The sequence below is a fragment of the Acomys minous genome (genome assembly GCF_964271855.1).
Source record: "Acomys minous genome assembly, chromosome: 14".
Classification (NCBI taxonomy): Eukaryota; Metazoa; Chordata; class Mammalia; order Rodentia; family Muridae; genus Acomys; species Acomys minous.
In genome coordinates this window covers 21276361-21295745 of record NC_140496.1, presented here as the reverse complement: position 1 = coordinate 21295745, position 19385 = coordinate 21276361, and the positions used below count along the sequence as shown (strand labels likewise).

The 19385-nt window shown below is 46.6% G+C and overlaps 1 protein-coding gene across 1 annotated transcript in view; it reads left to right on the top strand.

Moving 5' to 3' along the window:
* The window catches only part of TANGO6 (transport and golgi organization 6 homolog), a 160965-nt gene that overhangs the window by 140463 nt on the left and 1117 nt on the right, over nt 1-19385 (top strand). The gene's annotated exons all lie outside the window — the stretch shown is intronic.

The window sequence follows — 19385 nt, the reverse complement described above, 5'->3', positions numbered from 1 at the left end:
TGCTGTGGACACAGTGGATAGACGAGTGTCCTCCCAGAACCAGCTCCACAGACACTGCTTTTTTAGCATAGAAGTCTCCACGTGGGGAGCAATGGAAGGGACGTTTCTGTATAACTGGCTGGGGTGCAGGTAACATGCCTTCCTCTGCAACCCTTGGCAACATGGATAGGAGAACAAACAAACCAAAAGAACCCAAAGAGTACCACCTTTCTGGGAACATGAAGCTCCAGCCTGCTAACCAGGCAGCTTCCTACCAGTCAGCCGCTCTGAGTGACGTTGTGGTCACAGGCTTCAGGTCAGTACCAGACAGTAACTACAAATCTAGCCTTTGTTGTCCAACACACCTAGAACTAGGAGATGTGGCCTTGCTGGAGGGCTTTGTGGTATTAAAAGCCCAGGCCATTCCCAGTGAGCTCTTGTTCTCTGCCTTGTGCTTATGTATGAGCTGCAAGCTCTCAGCTTCTGCTCCAGTGCCATCCTCACTGCCATACCTCCCACCGTGATGGAAACGTGAGCCTCCAGTTCAGCGTTTTATTTTATAAGTTGTCTTGGCCACAGTGTTTTGTTATAGCAATAGAAAAGTAACTCGGTGATGATTCTCCTATGTGTATATTGAGACAATTTTTTTGTGTGTGTGGTTCTTCAAAACAGGGTTTCTCTGTGTAGCCTTGGGTGTCCTGGACTCACTCTGTAGACCAGGCTGGACTGGAACTCACAGATACTCCTGCCTCTGTTTCCCTGAGTGCTGGGATTACAGGTGCGCACCACTGTGCACAACTGAGACAACTGTCTTACTTTGACTTAATACTGCTGTCTTTTACTTTCAAGGAACCAATCAGACCAGAAGCACAATTTTCAAATGTTTGTTCCCACACATTAAAATCAATAATAGCTGGGCAGTGGTGAGTTCCAGGCCAACCTGATCTACAAAGTGAGTCCAGTATAGCCAAAGCTACACAGAGAAACCCTGTCATGAAAACAAACAGAACAAAACAAGCAAAAATATTTAGGCATCAATTAATGCTTGTTTTTCCAGGGTCTCCATCATCTGCCAAACATGAGATGTATATATGGGATTGCAGCTGTCAGCTCATAGCCACACCCTTAAGGTAGAGGTGAAAGTGAAAGTGAGGTCCCTTCAGTCTTCATGAGCATATTTCAGGGGCACATTTGTCCAAGGATCTGAGCCAGAAGCCTGAGAGAACAGGGCTAGAGGATGTCAGGAACGAAATAGTGCCAGGCCAAGAACAGACACAACCCTAGAAAAGTTGGCAAACTGGAGAAAGGCCAAGCTAGGACCAGCCAGGTGGGACAGCCCCCTAGACAGCGATTGCTTCCACACAGAAAGGGGTTAAATGATTGTGTACTGTCTGCTTGTAGCTTGTGTTTTATTTTTACACAATTTATTTAATTTATATGAGTGCTCTGTCTGCATGTATACCTGCACACCAGAAGAGGGCATCAGATCCCAGTGTAGATAGTTATGAGCCACCATGTGGTTGCTGAGAATTGAACTCAGGATCTCTGGAGGAGCAGACAGTGCTCTTAACCACTGAGCCATCTCTCCAGCCCTTCACACAATTTTTTAAACCTATATAATTCATATATTGTAAAAATTCACTGTTTTAAAATGAAGAATTCATCACTTTGGTAAGGTTACAAAGCATGCAACCATTAGTACTGTCCATTTCCAGGACAGTTTCATCACAAAATAAAGCCCATATCTGGGCGGGGCTTGCTATGTAGCCAAGATGAACCTGGATGTCTGGCCCTCCTGCTTCCACCTCCCAGTGCTGAGGGATTACAGGCATGCACTACCATGCCCGTCTTAGCTAATTAACTAATTAGGCAATCTTGTGATCTAGGCTATGTGAAAGTGAAAAGGATGCTATTAGTGATACTAAGGTAAAGATAAGCTAGCCTGAGAAAATCAGAACCATGTCTCCAGGATTCATCCAGCTGCAGATCATTTGTGACTACTGTTGTCATATCAGTTCTTTTGTTCTACATAATGCCGTGTGTGTGTGTGTGTGTGTGTGTGCGTGCATATATATCCTTATTGTCATTTCAATGGAATTTCAACAGGGACAGGTGCTTTTTACTTTCAAGAGGTAAGAAAGACAGGTGTACCAGGCATGGTGGTGTACACCCTTAATCCCAGCACTTGGGAGGCAGAGGCAGGCAGATCGCTGTGAGTTCAAAGCCAGCCTGGTCAACAAAGCTAGTTCAGGACAGCCAAAGTAACACAGAGAAACCCTGTCTCAAAAAAAAACAAAAAAAGAAAAAAGAAAAAAAGGAAGGAAGGAAGGAAGGAAGCCAGGTGTAACTATACTTGGAATTGTTTGAGTTAAAATAATAGACACCTAGTATGAACTAGCTAAAGTGAAGGTATTTGAATTTTGTTTCTTTTTAAAGTCCATTTTATTTTATGTGTGGGGGTGTTAGGCCTGTATATATATATATCTGTGCATTTTGGTACTCATAGAGATCAGAAGTTTCAGATTCCCTGGAACAGAATTAGATGGGTATGAGCCACCATCCAGGAGCTGGGAACTGAACATGGGTCCTCTCCAAGTTCAGCTAGTGCTCTTAAGTGCTGAGCCATCATGAGGTGGGAAACACATAGATGAAGCCAGGAATCAGACCCAAACCTGAAAGCTGTGCTGCTGACACCCCACATCCACTCTTCTTGCATTTGGACTCCATGCCCTTGCACTGGTGCAGCTGGCCAGCGTGCAGTACTTACAACATCCAATACTCAGAGTCCTGTTCTGGCCCCAAGGGCAAACATTAGAGCCAAGACTGATGTTCTAAGAGTGCATGACCATCCCCAGTTTGCAATGGCTGAGTCGGGCATGGGATTGGTGATCTGCGTAAAATCAGGCTGAGCCTCAGCATCGGCCCTTCTTTGAGAGGTCTGTGCTGTAGACATAAATGTAGTTCCTTAGAGTCCTTAGCAGTGACAGATCCTATGACAGTGGTGATGAGTGGGAAGCCAAGGCAGGAAGATGAGGCCTCAGCACCTTAGTGCAGCTGCTGAATGAAGAATGCTCAGCCTACTGATAATGCACATGACAGCATGGGAGCCTGGCACTGAAAACGGCTCCTTCCCCCTCCTCCACGTGCCCTCACGTGGCTCTGCCTGTGGGAGACCTGGCTTTGACTTCTGGATACCTTTCCTCATCCTTCTCATTCTGATCTAAAAGGACCAAGAAGACTCTGCCATTTATACACTTAAAGCTCCAGAATATTTGCATGTAAGAAGTAGAAGGGACCTTGGAGGTACTTCATTTACATACCACAATGATGTCTGTTGGCATAGTAACCTCTTGAGATGCTCCTTTGAAGTAAGGTCAAATAAGTGTGGGAAGCACCCCAGGCAACTGTGTCCCTCTTAGAGACTCAGGTCATGTTAGCCTCTTAAGGAGACTGACTAACGCTTTCCTAAATTCATTCACCAAGGACCCTTTGCCATCATAAGAGGCCAAGTACTAAAACTCCATGGAACAAACTTTGGGAGGGAATCCAGACGTCTCATTTTATGAATGAAGAAAGTAAGGCTTGTGGAGAGACTGGGTATAGTTTTCCAAAGCTAATGCCAGGAAGCAGCAGCACTGCTTTCCTGTTGTCTCTGGCAACTGCTATTGGCCAAATGCTAGTGTGTGTTTTTTAAATTTTATTTTTATTTTATATGCATTGTTGTTTGGTTGCATGTATTTCTGTGTGAGGGTGTCAGGTCCCCTGGAACTGGAGTTACAGATAGTTGTGAGCTGCCATGTGGGTGCTGGGAATTGAACCGGGGACCTCTGAAAGAGCAGCCAGTGAGTGCTCTTAACCACTGAGCCATCTCTCCAGCCGCCAATGCTAGTGTGTTTAATTCACTTATTCATCAAGAGCAAGATTTGCCATGTCATCTGGGGTACCTTAGACGCCATCATTAAAGCGAGTCATTATGCAAAAGAAGACCCATGCTTGCAGCTGAGGAGATGGCTTAACAGGCCAAAGTGCCTGCTGCTCAAGCGTGAAGACCTGTGTTAGAGTTCTCAGACCCAAACCACGCGCGGTGGTGCACGCCTGTAATCCCAGCACTCCTCGGGAGGCAGAGGCAAACAGAACTCTGTGAGTTTCAGGCCAGCCTGATATAGAGCAAGTTCCAGGACAGCCAGGGTGACACAGAGAGACTTTTAAAAAGCAAAAGGAAAACCACAAGAAAAACCTAGCCCTTTGCCAGGCAGTGGTGGCACACACCTTTAATCCCAGCACTGATCTACACAGGGAATTCCAGAACACCAGAGCTACACAGAGAACCCCTGTCTTGAGGGTGGGGAGGGTGGGAGAAATCCTCAGAGAGAAAAGTGTTTAAAATCTCAGTGCTCCTTTAGGCAGGTAGGAGGCAGAAGCTTCCGGGCCAACAACCTCTGCCCTCTCCACTACATTTACACACACACACACACACACACACACACACACACACACACACATCTGATTTCCCTAGATCAGACCAAGGAGTTTTATTAGGACAGATTTTTTATAGTATTGCCTACATTCTGCAAAGTAGAAGATATAGCTGCTTACACAGCAGATGTGTTTCTAAGCCAGTACAATGACCCAACCTCAATATAGAAAAAAAAATAGAATAATAATTCATAATAGACATACATTGCATGGCTTTAATTCCAGCACTTGGGAGACAGAAGCAGGCAAATCTCTGTGAGTTTGAAGACAGCCTGGTTTACAGAAGGAGTCCAGGACAGCCAAGGCTACACAGAGAAACCTTGTCTCAAAAATCAAACAAACAAAAGACACGTCTTTATTCAGTTGCTCTTGCATGTAGAATCACCATGAATGGGGTAACTATAAATACAGACCGATTCAGATGTCAGAAGTACCATGAATGACACTGCGTAGCCTGGTTTTCCAAAATGGTAAACTGCTTTGGGGAAATTCCAAGCAAATCAAAATATTATCTCTCAATATGCATAGTAGGTTCCTCCAAAAAACTTAAATGTGTAGAAAACTACCCAAAAAACTTTGAGCATCTATTATGTAACAGCCTAGTGTCTGAATGCTTTCCATGAATTGATCCATTCAGTCTTCATAACCATCCAGTTTAGGTGTGGCTTTACACCAAAGATGAAGAAACTTAGGCTTACTCTTCCCCCACTGGCGGAGCAGGGTAGCTTTGGAGCACAGCCTCAGCATTCTATGTCCCTGTCATCTGAAGGACCCAGGAACTGAGTCACCTGGATCATGACCAGATAAAGCCTGTGTGGGATCTGTGAAGCCGTAATATCCAAAAGGAATCCAGGCCAGGCCGCCTTCTCAGAGCACAGTTACGATCTGCCCAGGAGCACGACAGAGGAGCAGCTGGAGAGTGTTTGCGTTGGCGCTGGGCCCAGGTGCCCTCCAGGACCTGCCAGCAAGTCTTCAGAGAGCAAAGACAGGGAACAGGCTGGTTGCCTTTTCCCCTTCCTCGTGTCCTCTTGCACCCAGCAGCTTCTCATCACACATAAGACTAGAAGTATCAGGAAGCAGGGAGCAAACGCAGGAGACCAAGCCCCTTCCGGGTTGCCAGGGAAGAGTCTTGGGACTTCTCTCCCTCCAAAAGTAATTATGATGGTCTGACAGGCATCTGCGTGGCAAATCCTCTTCTCTTAGTTCCATCTTCTGAAAAGAAGAAATTATGAGCGCACCTTTTCTTGAAGTGACATGACCCAATTGACGTTAAGTAAATTGGTCAAAGTGGGACAAAGCTGGGAAGTGGCGGCAGCCGCCCAGGGTAGTGACCAATGGTCTTTGGTTCCCCATCTGTGCCTGCGTCTTCTACAGGTGTCCCAGTGCTGATTTCCACAACTGTCTTAAAGACACAGGTGATGAGTCTTGCCCTGGTGGTTATTAGTGGGATGATAACTCGTGGTGTTGGTTGCTTTCCTACCCGAATGGATGAGCCAGTTAGACCTCCCAGTCTTCAGATTGCCTCACAGTACTACATGAGGATGTGGCTGATGGTGCAGTCCAAGCTCTACGGAATGACTATGGGAAGCTTTTTGTTTTTAATTTTATTTCATGTGCATTGGTGTGAGGGTGTCAGATTCCTTGGAACTGGAATTGCAGACAGTTGTGAGCTGCCATGTGGGTGCTGGGAATTAACCAGATCTTTGGGAAGAGCAGCTAGTGCTCTTAACCACAGAGCCATCTCTCCAGCCCTGAATGTGAACCTTTTAATGAAGGTAGTCATCTACTAAAGACTCAAGACGAGTATGTAGACTCTGGTAGACACCATTACAAAAGGTAACCTAGTAAAAATTAAGGTTCACTTTCAACAAAAATTAAAACAGGTTTTGAAAATAAGGTAGCTAGGCAGGAGGCAGAGGCAGGTGTATCTCTGTGAGTTTAGAGACCACCTTGGTCTATGGAGTGAGTTCTAGGACAGCCAGGGCTATACAAAGAAGCCCTATATTGAGGAAGAAAAAATAAAAAATAAAAGGAGGCTGGAGATGGCCCAGTGGTCAAGAGCACTGGCTGCTCTTCCAGAGGACCTAGGTTCAATTCCCAGCACCCACATGAAAGCTTACAACTGACTCTAACTCCACTTCTATGGGACCCAGCAGCCTCTTCTTGGCCTCTGATGGTAGTGCATGACGTGGTACATTTACATTTATGCAGGTAAGATATCCATACACATACTAAAAATAAAACTTTAGATAAAAAAGATGATTTTTTTGTTTCTTTGTTTTTTGAGCCACCGCACCCAGCTAATAAAACATTTTGTTTGGTTGGGTTTTTTTTTTCCTTGTTGTTTTTAGAGACAGGGTTTCTCTGTTACACAGAGCTCTGGCTGTCCTGGACTCTTTGTAGACCAGGCTGTCCTCGAACTCAAAGAGATACACCTGCTTCTGCCGCCCAAGTGCTAGGATTAAAAGCCTGCACCACCATGCCCGGCACAAAACAGTTTTTTAAAAGCAGGAGTTGAAGGTTTAGTCTAATCTGGGCTAGATGATATAGTTTTAAAACAAAAACAAAATAAACAAGCAAAACCAACTGGCCTTGTTCATCTGCCATCCCTCAAAACCCACTCCTCCTCAGCTCCTTCCTTGACGGTGGGCACCCTTAGGTAGAGGGCTGGTGAGATGGCTCAGTGGGTAAAAGCTCCTGGCAATGTGTTCCTAGTAAACCCCACATCGTCCAAGTCTGTGTTTAACCTTGCGTACATTTGTTGATTGCTAGGTGTATGCCTCTAAACTCTTTGTATCCTAAATCTTCATAGCAACTCTGAGATAGGTCAGCTCACAAACTCTCTTTGCAGATGAGAAAGTTGAGGCCCAGCACCTAGATTGCTCAGGCCACACAGACAGCCAGGGGTAGAACTGAGGGGCCGGCTCTGCTGTTCTGAGACTGTGCTGGAGAGACAGGTGAGCTGTTACAGGTGAGTCCAGCTTCATATGTAGGTTCCAGGCATCAAACTCTGCTGTCCAGCTTGCACAGCAGGGGCTCTTGTCTGCTAAGGCATCTGAACAGCCTGGGAGATGCATCTGAAGGTACCTGTCAAAAATTACTCTCCCTGTTCCCACGTTCTGAAAGAAGAAAACCTCTTTGTTCATAATTAAGACAACTCCAAGAAATGTAGTAGCAGACTGCAGTCGCTTTGTCCCCGTCATTGGCACTTAGCTGTGTCTTTAGCTGCTGCTTATGGCATTGACTTTTGAAATCATGGCAGATTCCATCACTAAGTCTCCTATCAGGTTTGTGTTCCATTTTCTGATGTCCTGTGCTGCCTCGTCCTTATTCTTATTAGAGTATTGTGTTTGGGGCCTGGGAGATTGGTGGGTAAAGTGCTTGCTGTGCAAGCACAGGCATCTGAATTCATATCTCCTACTCCTGTGTAAGAACCTGTGGCGGAGACAAGCTGATCATGAGAGCAGCCAGTCTTGCAGGGACGAGTAATCAGTGAGAGACCCTGTCTCAGCAGACAGTACAGTAGAGGAAGATACCCAAAGTTGACTCGACACTTCTTACTTTCTCATGCACACACACACCACACACACGTGTGCCCCACACATTCTGTTTCTCTCTCTCTCTCTCTCTCTCTCTCTCTCTCTCTCTCTCATTGAGTTTTTCTTTTTGTTTTTTGAGACAGGGTTTCTTTGTGTAGCCCTAGCTGTCCTGGACTCGCTTTGTAGACCAGGTTGGCCTTGAACTCACAGAGATCCGCCTTTCTCTGCCTCCCGTGTACTAGGATTACAGGTGTGCATCACTATGCCTGGCCTTTGGGTTTCTTTTAGACAGATCATTGTTATTAGGTTGTCAAACTCACCTACAAAGTATAAGAAGTTTAAACTTTTTAAAAGGTGTAAGTTCCAAACCCTAAGAATCTGATTCTTAACTATCTGGTGAGTCCCAGATAGCATTTTAAAAGTTTTTCATGGGGATAGGGAGGAGCTAGGGAGATGGCCAGCACTCAGGAGCACTTGTTCTTGCAGAGGACCTGGGTTCAGTTCTCAGCACCCACACAGCAGCTCACAACCATCAGTAGCTCTAGATCCAGTGGATCTGATGCACAGATGACCATGCAGGCAAAACACTCATACATATAAAATAAAAATAGGCAAACCTGATTTTTTTTTTTTTTTGTAGCGGCTAGGGCCATGCTTGCCTTACATACACAAGGTTTGCTCCCAGCACCACTAAATAATACAGAGGTTTGTCATATGCACCAGCGGAATAAGTATAGGGGTCACTGGCTACAGCAACACTATCCCTCAGGGCCAGTGTGGCCACCGTCTGTGGTGAGGGCTGAGCTGACATTCTCCAGTGTGTTTCACACTGTGTGTATATTAGCAGACAATACAGACCCTACCTTTAATGCACATGTCCATACCTCTGGTTCGGTCTAGTCTTTGGTCAAGCTCTACAGCCTTCCCTTCCAATAAATGGCAGGAGTCATCCATCCTCTGCCTAGTGGCTGTCTAGTCCCATGCAGCCTGTGTATTCCTAGGAAGGAAGGAAACGGCACCTCCACCCTTGGCAGGTGTCTGCGTAGAGACCCTAGGGTTGGAAACAATAAGGCCTGTCTCCAGGTGTGGCAGCCGGGTGCCCTTTGAAGGGTAAGTTTGTCATGGCTCTCTCAGGTACTGCCAGTCTCTCCCCCAGCAGCAGCAGCAGCACGCCACCTTTGCACAGGCTCTGGCCATTTTCCCTGCTGCCTTTGTTCTATTTTTGGTGCCTGTGGAGGTGCAGGAAAGCTGCTGCCTTCCTCCAGTTGCTATTTAAAGACATTCTGAAAGATGTTGCCACTACTCTTCCTACCACTGTGGCAGCCACTGCTCCTGTCCCCACCACAGTGGGCTGCATGGCCTGTGACCTCGGTAGCCTTGGGTAGAGTGCCTTAGCAAAAGCTGGCCTAGAAACACACGCATTAGACCTAGTAAAGTCCTGCCACCTGCCTTTTGTTTAGGACCCCTGAGCTACCATCCTGCCAGGAGCTCACTGCTAGCTGTAGCGGACGCCGTGGGCTTTGTCCCTGCACTGCCTCCTGTGTCCCTGGAATGTTTGTTTTTTTTTTTTAAAGCACAATACTCCTGTCCTCGTCTCCCCCATCTGCAGTTCACACTTGGGATTCTTTCCCCATCCCACAACTAGGCATAATCCAGGAGGAGTCAAGGTACCATTTATCTCTAGGTATAACAGAAACACTTTGAAAATAAATGGTCTCTGAAAGGCTCAGTAACCTCCAGTTAATAATAATGGCAGCGTGGGCTTCAGTGAGGCTGTGTTTTCTATCCTCCAGGCATGGATAGAATGAATCCCTTAGATGTCAGTAAGCCTGCCTCTCTCTCTCTCTGCCATGCCTGCGCTCTCAGTGCAGTGTCTCAAAAGCCTGGCCTAGCTGTTTGAGTCAGCCCTAATTTCCTTTTTCATAGACCTATCAAAGTGAAGCCTTAGGTTTTATCAGTAAGGTATCTGGGCCAGGCAGCTGCCTCCATTCGGCTTCCCCAACTATCCCCTGCCCATTATGGTGGAGAGGCTGCCTGCCTTGCAGGCTTGGAGTCCAGTCCTTTCTGCTGGCCCAGCAGAATTCCCTCCAGTGCCCTCAGTTCTGCACAGCAGTGCCATCGGATGCTGCAGGGTGACACACGCCACTACCACCTGACCCACACGGGCCCCAGCATTGCACTGAAGCTTTTCCTAAGGTGCGCAGCTCTCTGTAGCTGTTTTGCACTACAGTAATCCTGTGTCCATTGGTTACACTCAGTGGAAACTGAACATACTAAATGAAATGCAAAGCTCCTTCTTATCTGAGTCTCCCTTTGTTCCTTCTCTTTCTTTTTACGTTTTAATGAAGATTTGGACAGAAAGTTTTCCTTGTGAGTTAATATTGGTTGCAGTCCTTCAAACTTAGTATCTGCCCTGTTTTGTTTTGCTTTGCTTTGCCTGGTTTGTTTTCTGAGTCAGGTTTTCCTCTCTGTAAACCAGGAATTTGACCAGGCTAACCTTAAACTCAGAGATCCATCTTCCTCTGCCTCCCAAGTGCTGGGAGTAAAAGGGTGTGCCACCACCACCTGACTCCTATTTGCTTTATAACAGTAACTGTAATTGGCGAGATGGGTCAGCAGGTAAAGGCATTAACTAAGAATGGGACCATGAGTGTGATGCCCAGAACTCACTAAAGGTGGAGAGAATCAATCCACAAAGGTATCCTCTGACCCCTCTCACATACATACACATCATTTACATACAATAATACATAAATAAACTGACCCGGATGGTGTACATCTTTAATCCCAGCATCGGTGGGTGGATCTCTGTGAGTTCAAGGCCAGCCTGGTCTATAGAGAGTTCCGTGACCACCAGAGCTACACAATAGAAAGACCCTATTTCAGAAAACAAAAACAATAATAATTATCAATAAGTAAATAAAATTTAGGCTCTGGAAAGATGGCCCAGTGGTTAAGATTACATACTACTCATGCAGAGGGCCCAAGTTCAATTCCCAGCACACACACTGGACAGCTCACAACTGCCTGTCAATCCAGCCTCAAGGGATCTGACACCTCTGGCTTGGGCAGCAGGCACCTAACTCTTATGCATATACCTAACACATATAATTTTAAAATAAAATAAATGTTTTTTTTTAGACAAGCTTTCTTTGTGTAGCCTTGGCTATCCTGGACTCACTCTGTAGACCAGGCTGGCCTCAAACTCACAGTGATCCACCTGCCTCTGCTTCCCAAGTGCTGGGATTTAAGGCGTGCACCACCGCACTCAGATAAATCATCATCATCATCTTCTTCTCTTTTTTCTCTTTTTTTAATTTAAGGGAGTAAGGGGACATTGTGACAGCTCAGAGGATAAAAACACATAAAAGCACTTGTCACCAAACCTGACATTGTAAGTTCAGTGCCTGAGTCCTACATGATGGAAAATGAGAACTTCCACCATGGCACATGCACACCCACATGCATACATACATGCCAAATAAATAAATACATAAATGAAAACAGTTGCTGCTTCAACCCTTCAAGGTATGGTGGATAGTGACACTATTGTGTTCTAGTCTCCACATAAAGCCTTAGTGGGAAATAAGCGGCATTCCTGGTCTACTCGCCCCCTGCTCTGCTCCTAACACCCCTTCCTTTCCTGCCTGTTTGTATTTGGGGCTTCTCTGTTCTTTGTCTTGAGAGCTGTGCCTTTGCACTTGGCTCCTGATGGCGAGCAAGCCAGATTCCTCCATGTGGCAATAATAATAAGGTCACTTTTCGTATATATTATCTTGTTTTGGGAAGCAAAATATTCTTGCATACATTCTGTCAGCTGGAGCCTACCCCAGACTTGCGAGGGAAGCAGAGATGGCTCTCTGCAGTGGTAAGAGGGGAGCTACTTGGAGGCGCAGTGGTGAGTGACTGAGAGGCATCTCCAGAGTCAGAGCCAGTGAGTCTGGCTCTCTTCATTACTAGCCATGGCGCCCTGGGGAAACTGGAAATGATATTAGTGACTTTCCTCTTGTTATGATTTATTTATTTAGTGTGGAAAGCCATGGCTCACATGTGAGATTAGAGGACAATTTACAGGAGTTGTCTCTCCTTCCACATGTGGGTCCCCTGGGTCAAACTCAGGTGTCCATGCTTAGCAGTGACATTAATTGCTGAGCCACCTCTTCAACACTACTCCTTTTAAAAAGTTTCTTCTTTGTTTGTTTTTGTTTTTAGGGGCCTAGAGTGTTAGCTCAGTGATAAGATCACTTGTTGTTCTTTCAGAGGACCCAGGTTTGAGTCTCAGAACCCACATGGCAGCTCACAGCCATAGGTAACTCCAGTCCCAGGGAATCTGATCTCTCATCTGACCTCTGTGGGCATCAGGCATACACATGGTACATGTACATACATATATGTAGGCAAAACATTCATGCACATAAAATGATAAAATAAAAAATTTTGTGTGGGTTTTTAAGAAGTTTTATGGGGGCTCGAGAGATGGCTCAGAGCTCTTCAGAGGTCCTGAGTTCAATTCCCAGCAACCACATGGTGGCTAATAACCTTCTATAATGAGATCTGGTGCCCTCTTCTGGAGATCAAGCACACATGCAGGCAAAATGTTGTATACATAATAAATAATCTTTAAAAAAAAAAAAAAGAAGAAGAAGAAGAGGTTTTGTGTATGTGGAGGCCAGTGAGATGGCTCAGTAACTAAGAGCACTGGTTGTTTTGAAGAGGACCTGGGTTTGGTTCCCAGCACCAACATGGAGTCTCACAGCCACCTGTAACTCCAGTTCTAGGGAATCAAACATCTTCTGCTGGCCTCCGTGGGAACAGGGCAAATACTTGGTACACGTATGTACATTCAAGCTCTCACAAACACCCAGGAGATAAAAATAAATCTTTTAAAATACATATATTTGTGACTGGGCTTGATGGCACACTCCTATAATCCCAGCACTCAGGGAGGCAAAGGTAGGTTGATGGCTATGAGTTCCAGGACAGCCTGGTCTACGAAGCAAGTCCAGGACAGCCAGGGCTAAACAGAGAACCCTGTCTTGAAACACCAAAACCAAACAAACAAAAAAGGTGAATTGCATTTTATGTGTAGGTCTATGTGTGTATGTGTGATGTATATATGCCTGGCATGTTAGCATATGCCTTTAATCCCAGCACCTAGGATAGAGAGGCTTAGCTCTGAATTCAAGGCCAGCCTGGTCTACATAGTGGGTTCCAGGGCTACATAGAGAAATCTTGTCTCAAAACCTACAATGTGTGGGGGTGGGGGTGTGTGTAGTGTGTGTGTGTGTGTGTGTGTGTGTGTGTGTGTGTGGTGTGTATGTGTGTGAGTGTGCCCATGTTTGTACAAATGCCCAAGAGGACAGAAGAGGAAGTCAGATCCCCAGAGCTGAAGTCACAAGTGCTAGTGAGCACCTGCCATGGCTGACAACTAAGACTTGCTGCTCACCAGCTCAGGAAGAGGAAACTTAACAAGCTGCGCCCAGTCCTGGTCCTCACTGAGATCCAGTGTTAGTGGGGACTGGCAAACCACCGACTATTTTGCACCCACCCTGTGTGCTTCCTTGGGCTTGGCTCCCTGCAACACTGATTCTAACAGCACTCTTCAAAGGAGGCAGTGTTAGCCCCTTTGCAGGTGAGCTCACCGAGGTCCCCAGGAAAAGCTGTTTGCTTCAGGATCCATGTGGCCAAGGTCACCTGCCTCCAGCCCTCTGGGGTCAGCCCCACAAGTCTTCCTCCCCCTCCATCTGGGCAAGCCCCCAAGGCTGTGCAACTCAGAATTCTCAGCACAGTTTCTAACCACAATTTGAGAAGTGTTGGCTGGGTTGTTGTCAGAATTGGGCCCTCTGCCCTGTAACTGGTCTCGTCCTACTGACTCTCCCTCCCCAAGCCACAGTTCACACAGAGGTTATTTTTGCTCTTTTGGAGAGTAGGAGGGCAAGATCTCACACTGCCGCTCAGTCGACTTCAGACTTCCTATCTAGCTTAGCCTAGCGTCAAGTTCTCAATCCTTCCGCACCAGCCTCTCCCTAGTAATAGGATTACAAGTGTGCCCTCTTGTCCAGCTCATACAAGGAAATGAGGGCTCATAAATATTAGATAAAAACTGGGAAAGGAGCCGGGCGTGGTGGCGCACGTCTTTAATCCCAGCACTTGGGAGGCAGAGGCAGGAGGATCACTTTGAGTTTGAGTCCAACCTGGTCTACAAAGAGAGTCCAGGACAGCCATACAGAGAAACCTTGTCTCAAACAAACAACCCCCCTCAAAAAAAAAATTTTTGGGAAAGTGGTTCATGCCTATGGTCCCAGTCTATATGATTGCTTAAGCCTTAGAACTCAAGACCATCCTGGGCAACACAGTAAAACTGTGTCTCAAAAACATTTTTAAAAGTTGGATGTGGTTGGACAGGTTTATGCCATAGCTAATATTTATCCCAACTTGTGTTTAAACAGAAAAGGGTGGATTCTGGAGTTTCCTCTTCTGGGCCTCTCTCTAAAGAAGTCTTTTATCTGCCAGTACAGTCTAGCCACTTACTCCAACCCCCCACACACACACACACCCCCACCCACCTACCCACACTTTTATTTCGGTGTCTAACTCCTCTGGGGGGCAGAGACAAGTACATCTCAAAGAGTTCGAGGCAAGCCTGGCGTACATAGCAAGTTTTAGGCTAGCCAGGGCTACACAGGGCTACCATGTCTCAAAAAAAAAAAAAAAAGACAAACAAAAATACCTCTGTGTGTGTCTGTGTCTATCTGCTCACTACCAAGCTCCCTCACTAATGCAGCTCGGGTTACGAAGGTTATCAGTCTAGCTAGAGATGGTTCTTTCATTCCTGTAGTTTCCAAATACTCTGAATTTGTGGTTATGTGGCTTTTATAGCCAAATAAACGTATTTAGGATCTAAAAGGAAAAATACCTGCCATTTATTTCTTTTAAAAAAAAAAATTGTAACTCAAAGACACAGCTTTGTAGTGTCTTGAGCTTCCAGAACGAGTCCATGGTTGTTTTTCCGCTTTTCCATTTGAACATGCACCTGTGTGCCCAAGGCAGTTCTGCTTGCACTGTTATTTTTACACGCCTCCTCTGGGCTCTTCTCGATCACGCTAACTCCAAACATTGCTTGCTGCTGAACCCCTGAAGCTGGCCATCGGGAAGAGTGGGAAATGTGTGTGGTACACAGTCCCCACTGTCTTCGGGGAGGCACAAGGGATTTGGTGCTTTTTAAAGCTATCCCTGACCTAGGAGCTGGCCCAGGGTGGGGTATGTACAGCTCAGTGATCGAGGTCATGGTTAGCATTAGGCACCATGCTTATGTGAGATCCCAACACCAAAAATAAAACCCTTCCCCAAACCACAAAGAGCTTCTCCAACAGTAAAATGCTTTTGTCAGCCACCTGCTGCTCTAAGCCCTTCTGAATGAGATGAAACACACACACACACACACACACACACACACACACACACAACACCCCATCCCCACGCACACACCCCACCAGCCCCCTCTTCCTCTTCCTGGAGTTTTTGGGCTTGATTGGGGTGGGCGGGCACGTGTGTGTGTGTGTGTGTGTGTGTGTGTGTGTGTGTGTGTGTAGGTGGCAGGTGTGTTGAAGTCTTAATGAGAAGTTCCTCCACAGAATTGCTTGTATCCTGCCCACCTCAGAGGCTTCTGTGAATAACGTTACCTTTGAACTCTCCTTGTGTTCAGTCCCTGATCCTTAGGACTTAGTGACAATCCTTGGCTGGCAGGAAGCTTTGATCCCTGGGGAGTCTGGAGGAAGTCCCGTGGTGTGTGGGATTGGAGAGAAGCTGCAAGAGGGTGGGTTGCTAAGGTGGACCCATTAATTAAGAAGAAGGCTTTGTTTAACACTCACCTAAAAAAAAAAAAAGGTCCAGAGCCTGCTAAGAGGAGCTCAGTGCCCCCCCTCAGGGATGCCTTGTGTTTGCACAGGCATTACTGTTACTTAAGGACAGACATAGCAGTTCCCCAGTTCCCTGGGGGAAATTCCTTCCCACACCCCAGGAAGGGCAGAATGTTTCAGAGCTTCCCCTTTTAAAGAGGTAGAGCTGCCTTTCTTGGAGGAAGGTGGAAAGAAAGCTCTTAGGGCTCTGAAAGTGGGCAGAGCGCTTGCCTAGCCCCGGGTTCCATGTCTGCGCAGCTGAGAACTAACAAGGGGCCACATGCCTTTGCTCTCCACCTCTGGGAGAAGGCTCGAGAAAGAGTTCAAAGTCATCCTTGTCTACATAGACATTTGGAGGCCAGGGACAGCAAGACGGCTCAGTGGGTAAAGGCACTTTGCTGCCAAGCCTGATGGCTCAAGCAAGTTCAGTTCCTGGGACCCACATGGTATAAGAAGAGAACTGACTCCCATCCTCACACGTGTGAGTTATGGCACATGTGCATTCATATGCATACACACACACTACACACTAAATAAATATACTTTTTATGATAAATATAATTGTTAAAGCCAATTTTGTTTAGAAACCACCTTATCTCAGGTGGCTAGATGGCGAAGGGGCTTGCTAATGAATCCCAAGCCACCCTTGCTGCCACCCAGTAAGTGTCCCCGGGAAGCCTCTTCCACTGGCAGAGGCTTTGCTCCTCTTCTCCTGCCTGTGTCCAGATAGTCAAGTACACTGTTTACCTCTCAGACTAGAGACCCCACTGTGGAGTGCCGGCCTCCCCACTGGGTTTTGGCTGCCAGAGGGACAGGGACAGTGCCTGGCTACCATGTAGGCCCTTCCTAATAATTATCGAACGAGTGAGTCGCTATGAGGTGGAAGCTATGCAGAGTCGTCCTCTTTCTGGAATCATCTCATTTTTAATCCGCCAAAAAAAAAAAAAAAAAAAAAAAGAAAGAAAGAAAAGAAAAGATGAAGGGATAGCTAGCGGAGTACAGGCAGTGCCTAGTGAGGGGTGGATGCCGCCTTGTTCCTGTATGTCGTAGCAGCTGCTTGAGAAAGTCCACTACATGCTGCACAGCAAGCATCTTAGTGAGCTTGGCTCATGGGGCTCAGGGCTTAAAGGAGCAACCCTGGGAAGAGGAAAGGACACGACTGACCATGTAAAATGTGTGTTCCCATGCAAAACTGAAATACAAGGCCCGAATTTAAAAGGGCGGTAGGTATATGCCGGGTGTGGTGGCGCACGCCTTTAATCCCAGTACTCGGGAGGCAGAGGCAGGCCTGGTCTACAAGGCTCAGAGGTTGAGCACTTGCTGTCCTTGCAGAGGACCTGGTTCAGTTCCAAGCCCCCACGTGACAGCCCACAACTGTCCATAACTCCAGTTCCGAGATGCACATAGTAGACACGCAAGCAAGGCACTCACACAAAAGAGAAACTCAACTTCAAAAGCATCTTTAAAAAGAGGGAGGAAGTGCCATTAGTAATGAAATGCAGTTTCCCTTTCTCTTCCAGAATCTCGCTTTACTTGTCCTGGTGTTTACTGATTGGCAAAGAGGTTGTTCTAAGGGGAAGTGAAGTGTGAGATAATTGCATGCTGTTTACAGCTCATCTTACTCAGTGCAGTGCCAATCTTAAATGCAAATAGAAGAGTGCTTAACTCATACACAAAATCGCCAAAATTGCGCAATATGTGTCCTATAGCTTGCACGTGCACATGCATTTCCGTCATTGAAAAATGGAAGAAGACGCAAAAGTAAACACAACTGTTTCCCTTCTTGATTGTGCACCTGCTGTCTGTCAGCACTGTGCATCCGTCCATTAGGCTGCCAAGGAGGAGCAAGGACGGTAGCTTGTCCTGCTTCCTTCTGTGTCATTGTCTGTAGTATAAATGTTTGGTTAAAACAAAAAGTGAGTGAGTAAGAAGGGATGTTACGTGGGGCTCCCTGACCATCTGGCTTTCCTAGAAAGCCATTACCTTCTTTGTGTGGTAGAGTGGAAAGTGGGGGCTCTGCAGGCTGTCAGCACCTCCGTTTGCTCAGTTGTAAGAGTAACAGAAAAACACTGGCCCGCTTCTGGCCGGGACTGCCGATCTCCCACACACTGTACGGCTCTCAGTGTGGCGTTCAGGGGGCCCAATGACCACAGGTGAAGATCCCCCGTGAGAGATGGCCGTGTGTCCTCTGCTCACATTCCTGCCCCATCGGCACACTCGATGTCATTTATATTTCAGCAGTAGGTGGGTCTTGGGGGACTGGACTGGTTGTCTGGCACTGTTTTGGTAGATGTTCTTAGGATTGCGAGGCTAGCACGTGTGCCTTCATTCCTTCACAAATGTGTTACAGCATCCGCCAGACTCCAGGCATCTTGTGAAGTGTGGGGCCAGCTGGAGGAAGGCGAGGCCTGGCCTTGGCATCAGTAGTATTTGTGATCCAGGGAGGAAAATATTTTCAATTACATAGCATCAATCCCCAACATAAATGAAAAACAATATCACAACAAATATTTAAACTAAAATTGTGATAGGGACTATAGGCAGAACTTGAGGACAGTTAGATTTAGCTTGGAGAGCGTTAGAGAAAAGCCCTGGGAAGTGTATCTAGGGTGTGTGGAGAATAAGCAGGACACGACATAGTCTCCCAACATAAAGGAGCAGCATGCGCAAAGGTGTGAGCCGGGAAGGAACTCTGTTCAGGGAAAAGATCCACAGAGCCAAAGCTCAGGCAGCCAGCAGGAGGCTAAACGTGAGAAGGAAGGGCCAGGGCTTTTTAGGGGGACCCTGTTCCTGCCTTGTCCCGCTCATCCCCAGTGCTGTGATGACTAAGAACCTCAAAAGTCCAAGACCCATGGGGCACACGAAGGGTGCTTGTCTGTGGCTGAGATGCCTGGGAGGCCAGGCTATGAGTTTGTCACCACCCTTTTCTGGTCATTTTCGCTTGTCCTACCCAGTTCACTATACCCAAAATATAAGCTCCTGCTCTTAGGGCCTTAAATGTGTTGTTTGGCTTTGTTTTATGTTTTCTTCATTTTGCTGTTGTTGTTTGGTTGTTTTATTTCGAGACATGGTCTCATTAACCCAGGTTTAGCATTCAACTCACTACTGTAGCTGAAGCCAGCCTTTAGCTGCTGACCCTTCTGCTGTGACCTTCCAGGAGCAGAGATCAGAGCCAGGTGCCACCAAGCTGAGTCACGTTCTGTTTTGTTCTGTCATGGACTTGTCTTCTCTTTCCTGCCTCCTTGTAATTCTTTGCAAGGTGGATTCTAGGTATAGCCTTTACTGTCCGGGAACTTGCTGTGTAGACCAGGCTAGCCTCGAACTCACAGACATCTGCTACCTTCTGTCTTCTGAGTATAAGGATTAAAGGCTTATGTCACCATGATGAGCTTTAACAAAAATGTTACACCAGAACCAAGCATACGTAGAACTCTCAGAAAGATGAGGCATAGGGACCCCAAGTTTGAGGCCAGTCTATCTCAGAAAAAAACAG